Source organism: Meleagris gallopavo, chromosome 9, assembly GCF_000146605.3.
Source record: "Meleagris gallopavo isolate NT-WF06-2002-E0010 breed Aviagen turkey brand Nicholas breeding stock chromosome 9, Turkey_5.1, whole genome shotgun sequence".
Classification (NCBI taxonomy): Eukaryota; Metazoa; Chordata; class Aves; order Galliformes; family Phasianidae; genus Meleagris; species Meleagris gallopavo.
In genome coordinates, this window is record NC_015019.2 from 10,668,358 (window position 1) to 10,681,036 (window position 12,679).

The window sequence follows — 12,679 nt, forward strand, 5'->3', positions numbered from 1 at the left end:
CCCCTCCTTCAGTGCCAGTCAAAGAATTCGTTTCTTCTTCCTTTCAGCATCCTTTCAACAAGAGACATCCTCTGGCAATGGAGAAAATCCCAAGAGAAAGAAAAATAAAATGCCCCAAAATGAGCTTAGCAAAATATGAAATCGAATCTCACAGGTATGCAGATATGAAGGAGAAGAAGGGAAAAAAAAAAAAAAGGAAAAAAAAGAAAAAAAGAAGAACTCAGTGTCCCTTGAGCACTCCACTTGGATTATTTTTCCTCCTGCTCTTTTGCCATCCGGTTCTGCAGATGTTGCATGGCTCCTGCTACCCACCTTCAGAGAAGAGGAGGAGGAGAAAGAGAGTGGTGTGTGTGTCTGTGTGCGTGTGTGTGTGTGAGGGGGGAGGTGTGAGTTATCGAGCAATACAATTTTATTCTGGATTTTATCTACCTGCTCCCCCCTCCCTCTTTATTTTCCGAGGGGGAAGGGGAAGCAGTGCCACCCCACTCTGCTGTTATTCTATTTTATGGCAAGCTCAGGCTCATCACTTGGATGGTTTGGGGCTTCTCTGAAAGAGTTAAAAAAAAAAAAAGGAAAAAGGGAAAAACAAATGCAACCCGGTAAATAAATAGATACATATATGCATGTGTAAAAAATAAATAAATCTCTGTCTGTGGAAGGAGCCACTCTCTGAGGGAGGCTCAATGTCTCCCTAGTGCTGTTGCCGCAGCTCCTGTGGAGTTTTGCTGCTCATTGCAAAGTCAGAAGAGGAAGGGAGGAGAGAGGGAGTTTGGGGATGGGGAGGGGGACTCTCCGGGCAAACTGCGATCCTGACGTCATGGCTGACAGCATTAACCCCTGCTGGCTTGCAGAGGGGAGGGTTTTGCTTATTCCTGGGGAGGTGGGAGCAGGACAGAGGATGGAGTGGTAGGCAGGGGGATGTGCCTGGACAAGGGTGGCTGAGCTGCAGGAGCTGATTTTCCAAGGCTGTTTCCGAGGTTGTCTGAAATGGTGTGATCAGTGAAGGCTGGACTTCTTCCTCCAGACACAGAGATAAAGGAGAAGGTGATCTGCTGGAAGTCCTTCCATGCCACAGGGCAGAGGGTGGCCTGGTGGCCTCCTGGGGAGCTGGGGAAGGCCTTCTGAGGTCTGGTGGGCTGGGGGCCTTTCCAGGCCAGGTAAGACCAGGTCAGTGGGGATGCTCAGCTTTCCCCAGGGGGTGTTGTCATATGGGCGTAACAAAGTTTGGGGAAAGGAAGACAAAACTGCCAGAAACACTGCTGAGGATCAGTTGCTGATGCTATAGTTTTACCCACTGAAATGGTAAGTCATTGAAATCTTCAGTCACAATCCCCTGTGTATCAGCTTCTGATCTTTATCTTAAAAAAGTAATATAATTAAGGAGCTCTACCTCTCTAGATCAGGCATGGAGTGATGGATTTCCATGGAGGAATTTTTCCTAGGAAGAAGGAGAGCTACAGTGGCACTGTCAGCACAGAGCAGGGTACCAGAGCTCAGATACCATCCACACCCTCCCACCAGCACCATCCAGGCAGGGGATGCAGGGGAAGAGCAGACCTTGAAGGAAGGCTCTCCCTTCCTCTTGCACCCCACTAACACTGGCCAACACCTGTGTGTGGCTGCTCTCCAAAGCCCTCTGGGCCTGAAGGCAGAGCAGATGTGTAACTGTAGCTGGGCAGGGTGAGGATCAAAACACCCCTGGAGAGGCACACGAGGCAATGCAGGGTGGAAGCTGGGCAACACCCTCATCTGCAGGTTGTCAGTCCTTGAACCTGGAGAGCATCTCTGAGCTGCCCTTCTGCTCCACTGCGCCTACCAACCCATTGGGGCTGTCCCTTTGCAAGCCCTTGGGAAGAGAAGCAACCCAAACTGATGTTCTGTGCATCGAAACAAGGGTTGCAGGACACTACCCTGGTGTCACAGTTGGGACCATCCTCCCTGGGCAGCTCTTGTCACAGCAGGGAGGTCCTGGGGGCAGCCAGCTTGGAAGGCACGGGGAGAAAAGGGGGATCCAGAAAGGTTTTGCATCCACACCAAGGGTATGAAAGGATCGGAGGTGAAAAGGTGTCACAACAACTGCTGAGGCTGGTGGAAAATGAGCCCTCCTCATATCTCATGATACTCATGGCCTGGGGGCTCTTCCAAAGCAATAGGGTTTCCCTGCATGCTTATTGCAGAGGAGGAACCAGCCCATCAGGTCTGAGCTTGTGCTTTGTCAGGTTCAGCCTGTAGCCAAAGATCAGCCACTTCCACCATTTCCACATGGCAGGTTGTCTCCTCTGTGGTTGCTCATGCTTCAAATGGAGTGCCTTGCCCTGTGATGAAGGGCACAGGTATTGCTGGCATGATATCAGGATCCTGTGATGTTTCCCCATGTGCAAATGTGCCACCAGGAGCCTGGAGTGTGGGAGGCACAGCTCCAGCTCCTCTCACTGCTTGCTGTCACACAGGTGTGGTATTAACCCCATCTGCTGCTGCAGCAGTGCACAGGTCTCCTGGCAGCAGCAAGTTTCTGAAGCACTTGTTCTGAATTAAGCTGCTGGGTACCAGAGAGGAGCTCCTGGGAGAGATGAGAAGCCTTTGCCTCTCTCAAAGCTCTGGGCACAAAAGGTACCATTTAGCCCCACTATGGGCCATTCCACTCCTTCCTTCTCTGGTCCATTAGCAATGTTCCATCCCACCAAATGTGATTGCATGTTACTGGCAAAAAGGTAAATGGAAAGCAAATGTCAGGGGCATACATGAAGGGGAAAAATTATGCTCACAAATGGTGACATTTGTGCTTGCAAGTTCACCCAGTCGGGAGCAGAAACCGTATCACATGAATTATCTGACCATTCAGCCACAACATGGAGCTTGGGAAAGCCAATTGCTTAGCAGCAAACGCATTCAAAGACACCATCGTGTGCTCTTGAATAATCTACCTGAAGCCATGTTCACGAATAAATGAATGCTCTGGAATTAGTCACCCATCTCTGCTGAGTCTCATTAAGGCAGACGCACATTTGATACAGGAAGATGCTCGCTGAGGAGTTTGTTTCTTCCCCTCCAGATGACAGGCAGCCTTGAGACCCCCAGGACCCCAAGAGCCGGGTCTCCCTCCCCTCCTCAGGAGCTCTCTGCACTCCAGAGAGAGCCCAACAGTGTTTATTTCTGAAGTTCATGTTCTGAGCTAAAAAAGAGCCACTGGAGGCTGCTGGAGTTGGCACGCTGTGACTGCAATCATCCTGAAGAGGCCATGGAGGAATTTGTTCATGGCTGTCCGCTGTCCTCTGTTACTAAATCATTCATTTGAAGTACCCTCCTACTTGTTGCTCCGCTGCAAGCTCTACACCATAACCTTTTTCTCCTGTGGACACCCCTGTCTCCAAGTCCCACAGTCACAGTGTGATAGCACTGTGCCAAAAGTATCTACAGATCATGGCTTCTGGTCTATAGCTACCATGGTGCATGGTATCCAATGATTCAGCACTTGCTAGGTGTTCATCTGTCTGCTACCTCCATCTTTGGGTTTGTGACATGGAGGGAGAAATCAGTGCTGTCCTGAGGGGTCTGCACAAGTGTATGGGGCTGCTGAATCACGGCCTGAACCTTTGATTGATCACCTGAGGCGAGCAATGAGTCAGCCACAGGAGCACAGGTGAAGGCAATTCACCTGTGCTGCAGGAAGGGGTGGAGCCTGGCTGCACCTCTCCTAGACCCATTTAAGAGCTGACTGCCAGTGGGGAAGGATCTCTCTGGAGATCTGCTCCATCAGGAGTTCATCTTGTGAGCCCAGGACAGGGTGAGTGACTTTCTCTCATTTCCTCCAATATAAATTATATTAGCCAAGCTCCTGGATATATATATATATATACATACACACACCATCTGTATATCCATTGATTAAACAACAAGTGAAGTAGCAAAGCAGTGAATCAGGTTACATCTACCTTTCTGTAGAAACAGGGAAAGAAAGAGAAAGCAGGGCTTTGCCAGCACCAGGGCATATTTCAAACCTCTTCTCCAAGCACACAGATGCATCTAGCAAATGGAGCTTGGATAGATATTTCTGTAGAAAGTATCCCACATCAGTAAATACCACAATTAGAACTAGCATTAGGGAGCATCCAGAATAAATCTCTACCAGTACCACTTAGCTGTGTCACCTCTGGCCCTGAGGAGCTGTTGTGGCAGGGGGAACAAGAAGCTCTTTCCCTTTCCATCACAGTTATCAGCTAAGTGCCACTCCTCCCCACGCTTTGCCATCATGGTGGAAAAATCTTACAGGTCTCCATGCGCTGCTGACAGGAGGGGACAGGGCTGGCTCTTCTGTCAAACCAGCAGCTCCCTGAAGAACACAGTTATTCTTCCAAAGCAGGAGAAAATAATCATCAACAACAGCAACAAAAAAAACCAAACCCAATCTACGACAACAACAACACCAAAAAAAAGCAAGAATCAGAATGAGAGAAGAGAGAACAAAGCAAACTGGACAACAAACCAGAAGTGCTACTGATCTTCCTGCACAGAAGATGAAAAACACCCCACAAATACATGAAGTGTACTTCGTGATGTGGAAATAGGGAAGGGCAGAGGTAAGGGAATGTTTCCTGCCTTGTGTAGGACATGACCTTTTCTTCCTGCACTTGCTGCAGCTGCACCTAGGCCTGGTCTCAACAAGACAGAAACCTTTGGCAGTTATATTTTGTGGGTTCCTAGCAGAAGAGTTTTTCTTCAAGACCTTCCACAGGACGAAGTTTCTACCAGCAATTACAGTGCCACATAATCACCTTTGTGCATCGGCCCTGGATGAGAAGACCACCAGTACTGATGTAGCTGGCAGACATCAACAACTGCTTGAACAGCTGGGACCATCATTTTTTTGGCAACTATGTGTTCTTTAAGCCACAAATCCCGCCTCACATCAGCCCCAAGAGCATGGACACACCATATGCTAGATGCTGTATATTTCTAAGGAAATATCCCAAAGGCACAGTCTATATCCAGGGTTCCCCATCTTTGCTGAGTTAAAGATCCTTCATCTTGCACTTCTGAAGATAGTGCAGAATTCTCAAGAGCGAGCGGAAATGTTTGCTATTTTTAGGAACTGTGAATGGGTGAACTGGTGAGCTGAGTTTTGCATGCAGCAGTGCATCTTGCCTGTGCTCAAATCTCTTTTACCAGAGGATGGAAACTGGTGGAAAGGCAGAATAAATTCTCAATGGAGGTGAGTTCACACACTGCCTTCCATTTAAGCCGTCCTTTATTACAAGCCTGCAGACCAGTCTAGTTTGAGCTTTAACTCGTTTGAAAAACTGTACAGCCAAGTGAAGGTCCTTCAATTATGGTTGCCGAAGTGCTGGGATAGTTGTAGTTATTGAGAAGCTTTAGATCCTACATCTACAGTGAAAGAACAGCCCCATGCATGGCAGACTGCCCATGCCACAGCCTCTCCAGCCATGCCTGCTCAGTGGTAAAGGCCTACTCAGGTTTGAACTTAGCAAATCAAAGGCCCCACATTTAATTTCTCTTCACATTTCCACGACTGCAGTTAGGAACAGCAGTGATGCCCTTTGGGACTGGCATTTCCGATTGTGTTATGACTGGTCATTGAATTAGTGACTGAGCACCTGGTGGGAAGGCAGAGCCAACCCAGGGGAGCTCAGGTGCATGCAATGTACCTGAGTGACCAGAAGGGTGGAGCCAGGATCCATCCCTTCCCAGTCCTCATTTAAAGGTTGGCAGTGGAGGTAAGCATTTCTTGTTGGTGATCTCTCTGTTTCTTTCTGAGGTCTTCTGAAGGTAAGCAGCTTCTTCCCTTTATTTTTGTGCCCATGGCTGTTGTATTGGAACAAATTGTGACTTGCTGCAGCCTAGGACTTTGCTGCTCTGCTGTGACTGCTGTGCTTTCCATCGTGTTACAGCTGGGTACCCATTTCCACCATTAGCCTGATGTTGATCAAGTCCACATCTGCTTCAGCCCAGGCACATAGAACTCTGTATTTTATCCCAAGGTAAAGCTCACGGTGGTCTCCTTCACGGCCGGAACCACCTCAGCCAGGAGATCCTGTTTGTTCCTGCACCTATGAAATGCTCTCCAGCTCTTATGTTTTCAGTCATTTCTTATCCTAGAGCCCAGTATGGAGCTCAGGCCCCAGCAAGGGCTGGCTGGACCACAAGCTTGAGGTTTGTTTGTAAGCACTGACCATACATACAGGGCTTGTAGGTCATCCAGGCTCAATTGTGTTCTGGAAATAACATAAAAAGGTGACCTTTACTGTCACAGCGTGGAGGACAATGGTGAGTGATAATATCACAGAGGGCATGCACAGAAGGTGTCTGAGTAAGAGCCTTACTAAAGGGAGCATGACAAAGACTGAGGGCTTCAGAATGACAACCAAACTCATAAAGTCTCCAGGCTGGAAGATGATAGATACTGGCGTTACACACATCAAGGTGCTCATCTTGCCTTTCTAATCTGAGAAGAGATAAGAGAGAACATAAAACTGCTTTCAAACTTTCTAAGACTGTAGAAGGAACAACCCTACTCCTTTGTGTGTCATAAATTTCTGTTTTTATTTTTCAAGTGGGAAATTGAGGCAGATATGTGCTTCCTTCATGACTGCTCCTGACTGGAATGGGGACTTTGTAAAATGTTCTCACTGGGCACATGTTGTGTGCTCCTCGTTAACTCAGTGTTTTATGTGAGATAATATTCATATGTGCTTTCCCATGGCCTTCAGCCACTCTAGTGGTTCCAAAGGGCTTTGTCTGATGGCTCTAAAACAGGTGGCTGAGATTGAGTGACTTTTATGACCTGAGAAGGGTGATAATGGTGCCAAAACTTGCTCTCAGGAGTGTTATATTGCTGTCATGAAATGCAATTTGTACATTATAGGATGGAAGACAGTGCAACATGTATCTTGGTCCTGAAATAGGACTGACAGTCCATCAGCCTGCTGACAGCTAATAAGCTCTGGTCATGCCTCAACTTCTAAGTCACTCGAGCATTCACTTTGCAAGCATGAGAGCAAAACACCTGTGTAAGGCCCATATTTGAGTGCTAGGCATGCCTCTGCCATGGAAAACAACTTAGATGGGTTCTGTGTTCCCTCTTACCCTGGTGAGAAACAGCCCTGAGTAGAACTAGATTATTCTGGATTTGCACCAGGCACAGCAGTGAGGGGCACCTCACTGTCTTGCCTGCACCAATCCAATGTCTATGAGGTTCCTCTCCGGATAAGCAAGAGGAGAATTCCCTGTATATACACTTCATTTTGGAGATTGAAAGTGAGATGTGTGTGATGCTGTGTTGCCTGGCAACAGGCTGGGAGTGATGGAGCACAGGGCAGATCTTACTAGGGGCTGTGCTGGAGAGGAGCATCTCCAGCCTGTGCACGTGGCAGAGGAAAGGGCTGAGTGCTCCAGCAGAGAGGAATGTGCTTGGAGCAAGGTAGAGACACAAAAATGTGGGAAGGACCATAGGGGAGATGGAAGTCCAGTTGAGAAGGAAAAGAGAGAAGATAGAGAGTCCCCTCTGGTGGGGGGTGGAAGGTGGAAGAGGTGCTGAGCTGTGAGGGCTCGTGGCCATCACCTTCCAGGGAGTGGCTGTAATCTCTCTTCAGATGTGTTGTGTCTTCAACCCAAAGAACAGCAGAAAGAGGCAGTTTTCCTCTGAATTGTCTGTTCTCCTGTAAGGAAGTCTCATATTCCTGACGCTCTTGTGATCCCTGGATACTCTATACAGCTTTCAAAGTTGACTGCAGTGACTTTTTCTGAGTGACAAGCATCCACACAAGGCTTCATTGGGAATAACAGCACCTCTCTGACCAGTCCCAAGAGGGTCCAGCTGTCCTGAGGGACTACACTCAACTTAACAGGTCAGTTTGGTCAACACAGCAAGAATCTGTCCTTCATTTCCTTTACTTTAAATTGCTTTGAAATTGCAATTGGGGGGGAAAAAGTTATGTAGGATTGGAGGAAACAGGCATGAAAAGCAATTAGTTTCCATCCACAAGAAATGTTTTTGGTCTGGGTATCCCCCCTCAAAGTCACAGGTCTCCCTGGACCTCTGTCCTCCCATTTGCACCCACAAGGACTTTTCGCTGTGCTCTCTGCACAAAGAAAGGAGGGGATTCTGTGCCCTGGCTTGGTTGCAGATGAGGGAGGCATGCAGGGCATCAGCAGCCCTTGGGGAGACCACTTCCCCCACTGTCAGAGCAGTGCTAGCTCCTCTCTCACTGGGAATCCTTTGTGGTAGGTCCCTCCTGCACCACAGCTGACCCTGCCAGGCAGAGGACTCCCCTATCTCTGGAGCATGGCACATTGAGTCCTGGCTGCAGACCTCCACCCCCAAAGAAATTTTTGGGGATGCTGTATTGTCCTATACATGAGTCTTCCCTATTTCCTGCTTTTATTTTAGTCCATTTGCATCACTGATTTGGGCAGGCCATAGAGCTCAGCCTTCTGCATCTGTCCCAGCTGCCATGCAGGACAGTCTCTACACACAAAGATGTCAGCCGACCTTCTGGCTGGTTGCTGCCTTCCCCCTTTTGCTTTTTTCCAATAAGCACACCATCTCCCGGTGTGCTCAGGAGGAGGCATTCATCCACTCTGCTGCTCGGACACATACAACAAGCTATCGTGTTTGCTCTCACACGGCGAGCCAGTAGCAGCGATGCGATAGACTGTGGTTTCCCTGTACTCTGGTCTACAATCTTAATTATTAAGATAAACCTTTTAGCTCAGTTCTTTCCATCTGGATACTTCTCCATCTTGACTGAAAGCAGCTTTTAACAGGGAATTCCAAAACTTGTCCTTGATTTATCCCAACTTAGGAAGAAGAGCAAAAATACTTTTCCTGACTACAGCTACTTCTGAGATGTGCAGTATTAAGTTTTGTTCTGCCTTTCTTGTCATTTCCAATATCATACGATACCATATTTAAACTGACAGGGACTGTAACACTTATCAGAACAAAATCTATCCATGTCCCCCATGCAGGGCACAGCATGGAGGAGCTGTGAATCCTTTCCCAGCCTTCCTCCTGCCAGGCCTTTCACTCCACTGCCCTTTTGTTAGGCAGGAAAATATTTTCCTGGGAAGAACTGTCTATCATGGCAGTGATAGCAGAAATATCTGATTTCCACCAGCCAAAACCTCCTGCTGCAGCTTACACCAGCTTAAGGTGTGTGCAAAGGCCACGCTTGAGTAGTGTGTTAAACTTGCTTTATGCTGGTGCCAGCTGCTGTAGAAGGTAGCACAAAGTGAGTTGAAGCTAGCACAAGAGCTTTGAGAAAGCTACTGACTTAAATTTAGGCTGTATCTGGCATGTTTTGAACAAAGCCATGGCAGAGGGGCACAAGTTTTTTCAGTTTATGCCCATTCTTTCTCCACCAAGGTAGAGAATTATCGTGGAAAGGATTATTTCTATTCAGGTTCCCAACTGAAGCTTTCTTTGCTTACCAAATCTACTGGGGGGAAATGTTTTCATCTAAAGGAAGCCCAAGGGGAAAATTAAGTTTTCCAAGGAAACTGCAGGGAAGCAGGAGAACAAAGCAGCTGGAAATGGAGCTGAAAAACATTCCTGTGATGCTGTTGGAGTACAAACCTCCTCTGGGAGGGAAAGGCAGTTTCCTATGTGAATGGGAACAGCAGTGGCTGCAGTGCTCAGCATCTTTGATGTCCATGCAGGCAAGGAGCAGCCCAAGTGAGCACAACTGCAGGCTGCGCTGTGCTGGGACCAGCAAGCAATGGCTGGGTCAGCAGTGGGTGGTCACATCGGGCTCTGACTGGTTGGTGCTCCCATAAGCTGATGTTTGAACCCGAGCTCCCTGTTCCTGGGAACTTCACTTTTCCCTTTTATTTCCTTCTGACTCTCATTTGAAAATCAAAGTGCTATAGGAGGTGGCCTAGGCTCACAAATCCTACCGGGTTCACAGCTGAAACAGAACCTAGACCTTCCTTTCTTCCCTTCTTCTCTTTCCCCTTTCAGTCCGGCTGCCAGCTTGCTGCACCTATTTGCATCTCCAGAGCACCGTTTCTCTTCTCTGTCAGTTTGGTGCACCCTCAGCCTTCCTTCCTCCATCCCTGAGACCTCTTCAGAGCCAGCAGCCCAGCATTGTCCACACTGAGGTGATGTAACCTGTATTTCTGCTACTTCTTTCTTACAAACTCTGCTGCCTAAAGCCAGGGCCGCTTTTCTTCCACATTTGGAGAGAGCGATGCACTTTGCTAATGTAACCTTAAGTGACGTCTGAGCTGGATGTGTGTTCCCAAGGCACAGAGGGCTTGGCCAGTAAATTATCTAGTCTGCCAACCCACTCCCACCATGCCTACTAACCCATGTTCCCCTGTGCCACATCTCTGTGTTTCCTGAACACCTCCAGGGACACTGACTCCATCACCTTCCCGAGCAGCCTGTTCCAATGCTTTACCACTCTTTCAGAGAAAACTTTCTTAATATCCAATTTGAATATCCCCTGGTGCAACTTCAGGCCATCACCTCTTTGTTCTCTCACAAGTTACCTGGGGAAAGAGACAACCCTCACCTTGCTACAACCTCCTTTCAGGTAGCTGTACAGAGCAATAAGGTCTCCCCTGAACACTGCTTACAAGGGAGCTCTGGAGATCACATAGTCCAACCTCCCATTCCCTTGCAAGTAACCCATACCTTGTAACAATCACAGCTCTGATCTAAGGGGATTCACATTTTCTCAGATAAACGCTGTCTGCCAGCGTGCTCTCAATTTCTCTTCCATCATGAGTCCTATGACCCCTCCCCAAATTGTCACAAGGACGTTTCTCCCCCAGGGAGAACAGCCTGGAGTGTGCTGGGGACTAGGTGACAGAGCCACTGCTTCCCCCTCCTCAGCTCCCTGGGGGAGGATCCTACCTCCTGATGCAGGCTCAGATCTACAGCTGCAGTCCTCCTACCAGCATCTTCACTCTGATGGAGAGAAGTAAAGATCATCAAACTTTCTGTTTCCTGAGTGGCCCTGCAGGACATCTGCTTGGCAAGTTTTAAACACACTCTAAAAGACTCCATGCTGGCACAAGGCCCCTCAGCTGCCCTGCACTGTGAGCTCCCTCCATCCCAGCCCTGCAAGCTCCACAACAGCAGCGAGGGCAGAGAGGTGGTGTGATGTTGCAGGGAGCGAAGAGTTGTTTGCTTTGCTGTATCTGATTCACAGTGGAAGTGCAGGGGTCAGGAGAAGGCTGTTTATCATGCGAAGGTGTCCTGATTAAGTCAAGCAATGACGATGACATCTTAAAGGAGCAGATGAGAGGTAGATCATTGCCTGGGACTGGAAGATGAGGAAAAAACAACCCCAAAATCCCTGGTGAGGGGTCAGCATCAGTTGGGCGTGTTGCCAGCCCGTGGTCCTCAGGAAAGCAGAGCGTTCTTTCACGATGCGGGGATGACAGCCTCTGTTGGCATGGCAACGTGGGATGCTGCAGTGGGGATGGCCGGGCAGAGTTTGCAGTCGGCAGAATGGGGAAATGTTTGATAGATTAAAAAACCACCAGCTGCACACCATCGTCCTCCCTCACTCGCTCCACCTTGTGCTGCCAAGTTGAATAACTATGTTATTTTGGTGGGAGAAAAACAGCATAATCTGAGCCCAGGCTGTCAGGGAGGAGGGAGAGAGTGCGTTTTCTTCTGATATTCTCCCTTTTCCCCCTTTTCCTTCCCAGCACCTCCTTTGGGGAAATGAAGCCAAGCAGTGAACAAGGATCTGTTGTACAAGTGGGAGACCCAGGCTCTGTTTGGGCTGTGGTATCCCACAGATCTCATCATTACCCTGCACAGCTTTCACATCCTACCTGCAGGTTGCACTCTAAATTATATATAAAAAAAAAAAAAGTTCAAGCACGAGGTAATTCTCGTTCACTTAGAAAACCTGAGGAAACACAAGAGTGAAGAAGTAGGGGGTTAAAAAGCAGGTCTGTTTGCATGGCCAAACCTTCACTGCTTCCATGCAGAATCTCTGAAGTACTGGCGAGGACACCAGGGTTTTCTGTGCAATTGGTAGTTGCAGGGCTCCCTGCTCCCACTCTGGATGTGATGTGACTCACAGGGGTTTGCCCATGCACCCTGAGCAGGAAGATGTGTGTTAACCTCAGGCGCACAACTTAGGATAATTTCACATTATTTTGGATAATGCCAGGCTAAATATTTTGCTGTCTTTTGTTCAAGTATCTCAAAGGGATGTTCTATTTTCTCCCTGATTGGACCAGGTTGCACTTCAGGTGTCTTGCAAGGGTTCAGTGAGGTTTCCCTCCATCTTCTGAACACCACCTGGCTTTCTGAACAGCTCTGCAAGGCTTTTACTTTGCACCTGCACTTTGCACACTGCTGCTTCCTGAACCACAATAGCATAAACCAAGAGATGACAAAAGGAAAAGTCACCTGTAACAGCAAAAAAACCCACAACCTCAGGACAGAGCAGCCTCTGGGGAGTTTTGTCTCATGATGTGGCAGCTGTGCCAGGATCACGAGTGCACCACCAGACACTGACTGCCCCAGACAGCTTCACTTGGGACGTCCCCTACCCACTCACACCACCCATTGGGCCATGGCTCCATTTAAGCTCAGGTTCATGCACCCACCCTTTGTTTTGGGCTGTGCTGTAGCTATCTCTGAACATACCTCTGAGATGGTACCTAGATGTGCTTTGCAATCTTGTCTCTAGCT

At 48.4% G+C, this 12,679-nt stretch overlaps 1 long non-coding RNA gene across 1 annotated transcript; it reads left to right on the forward strand.

The window, feature by feature from the left end:
• The first annotated feature begins 3,742 nt into the window (after positions 1–3,742).
• On the forward strand, positions 3,743–4,999 carry LOC109369000. Its single transcript, XR_002117552.1, has 2 exons — positions 3,743–3,784; positions 4,270–4,999. It is a non-coding gene; the product is annotated as an uncharacterized LOC109369000 (long non-coding RNA).
• Positions 5,000–12,679: the final 7,680 nt, after the last annotated feature.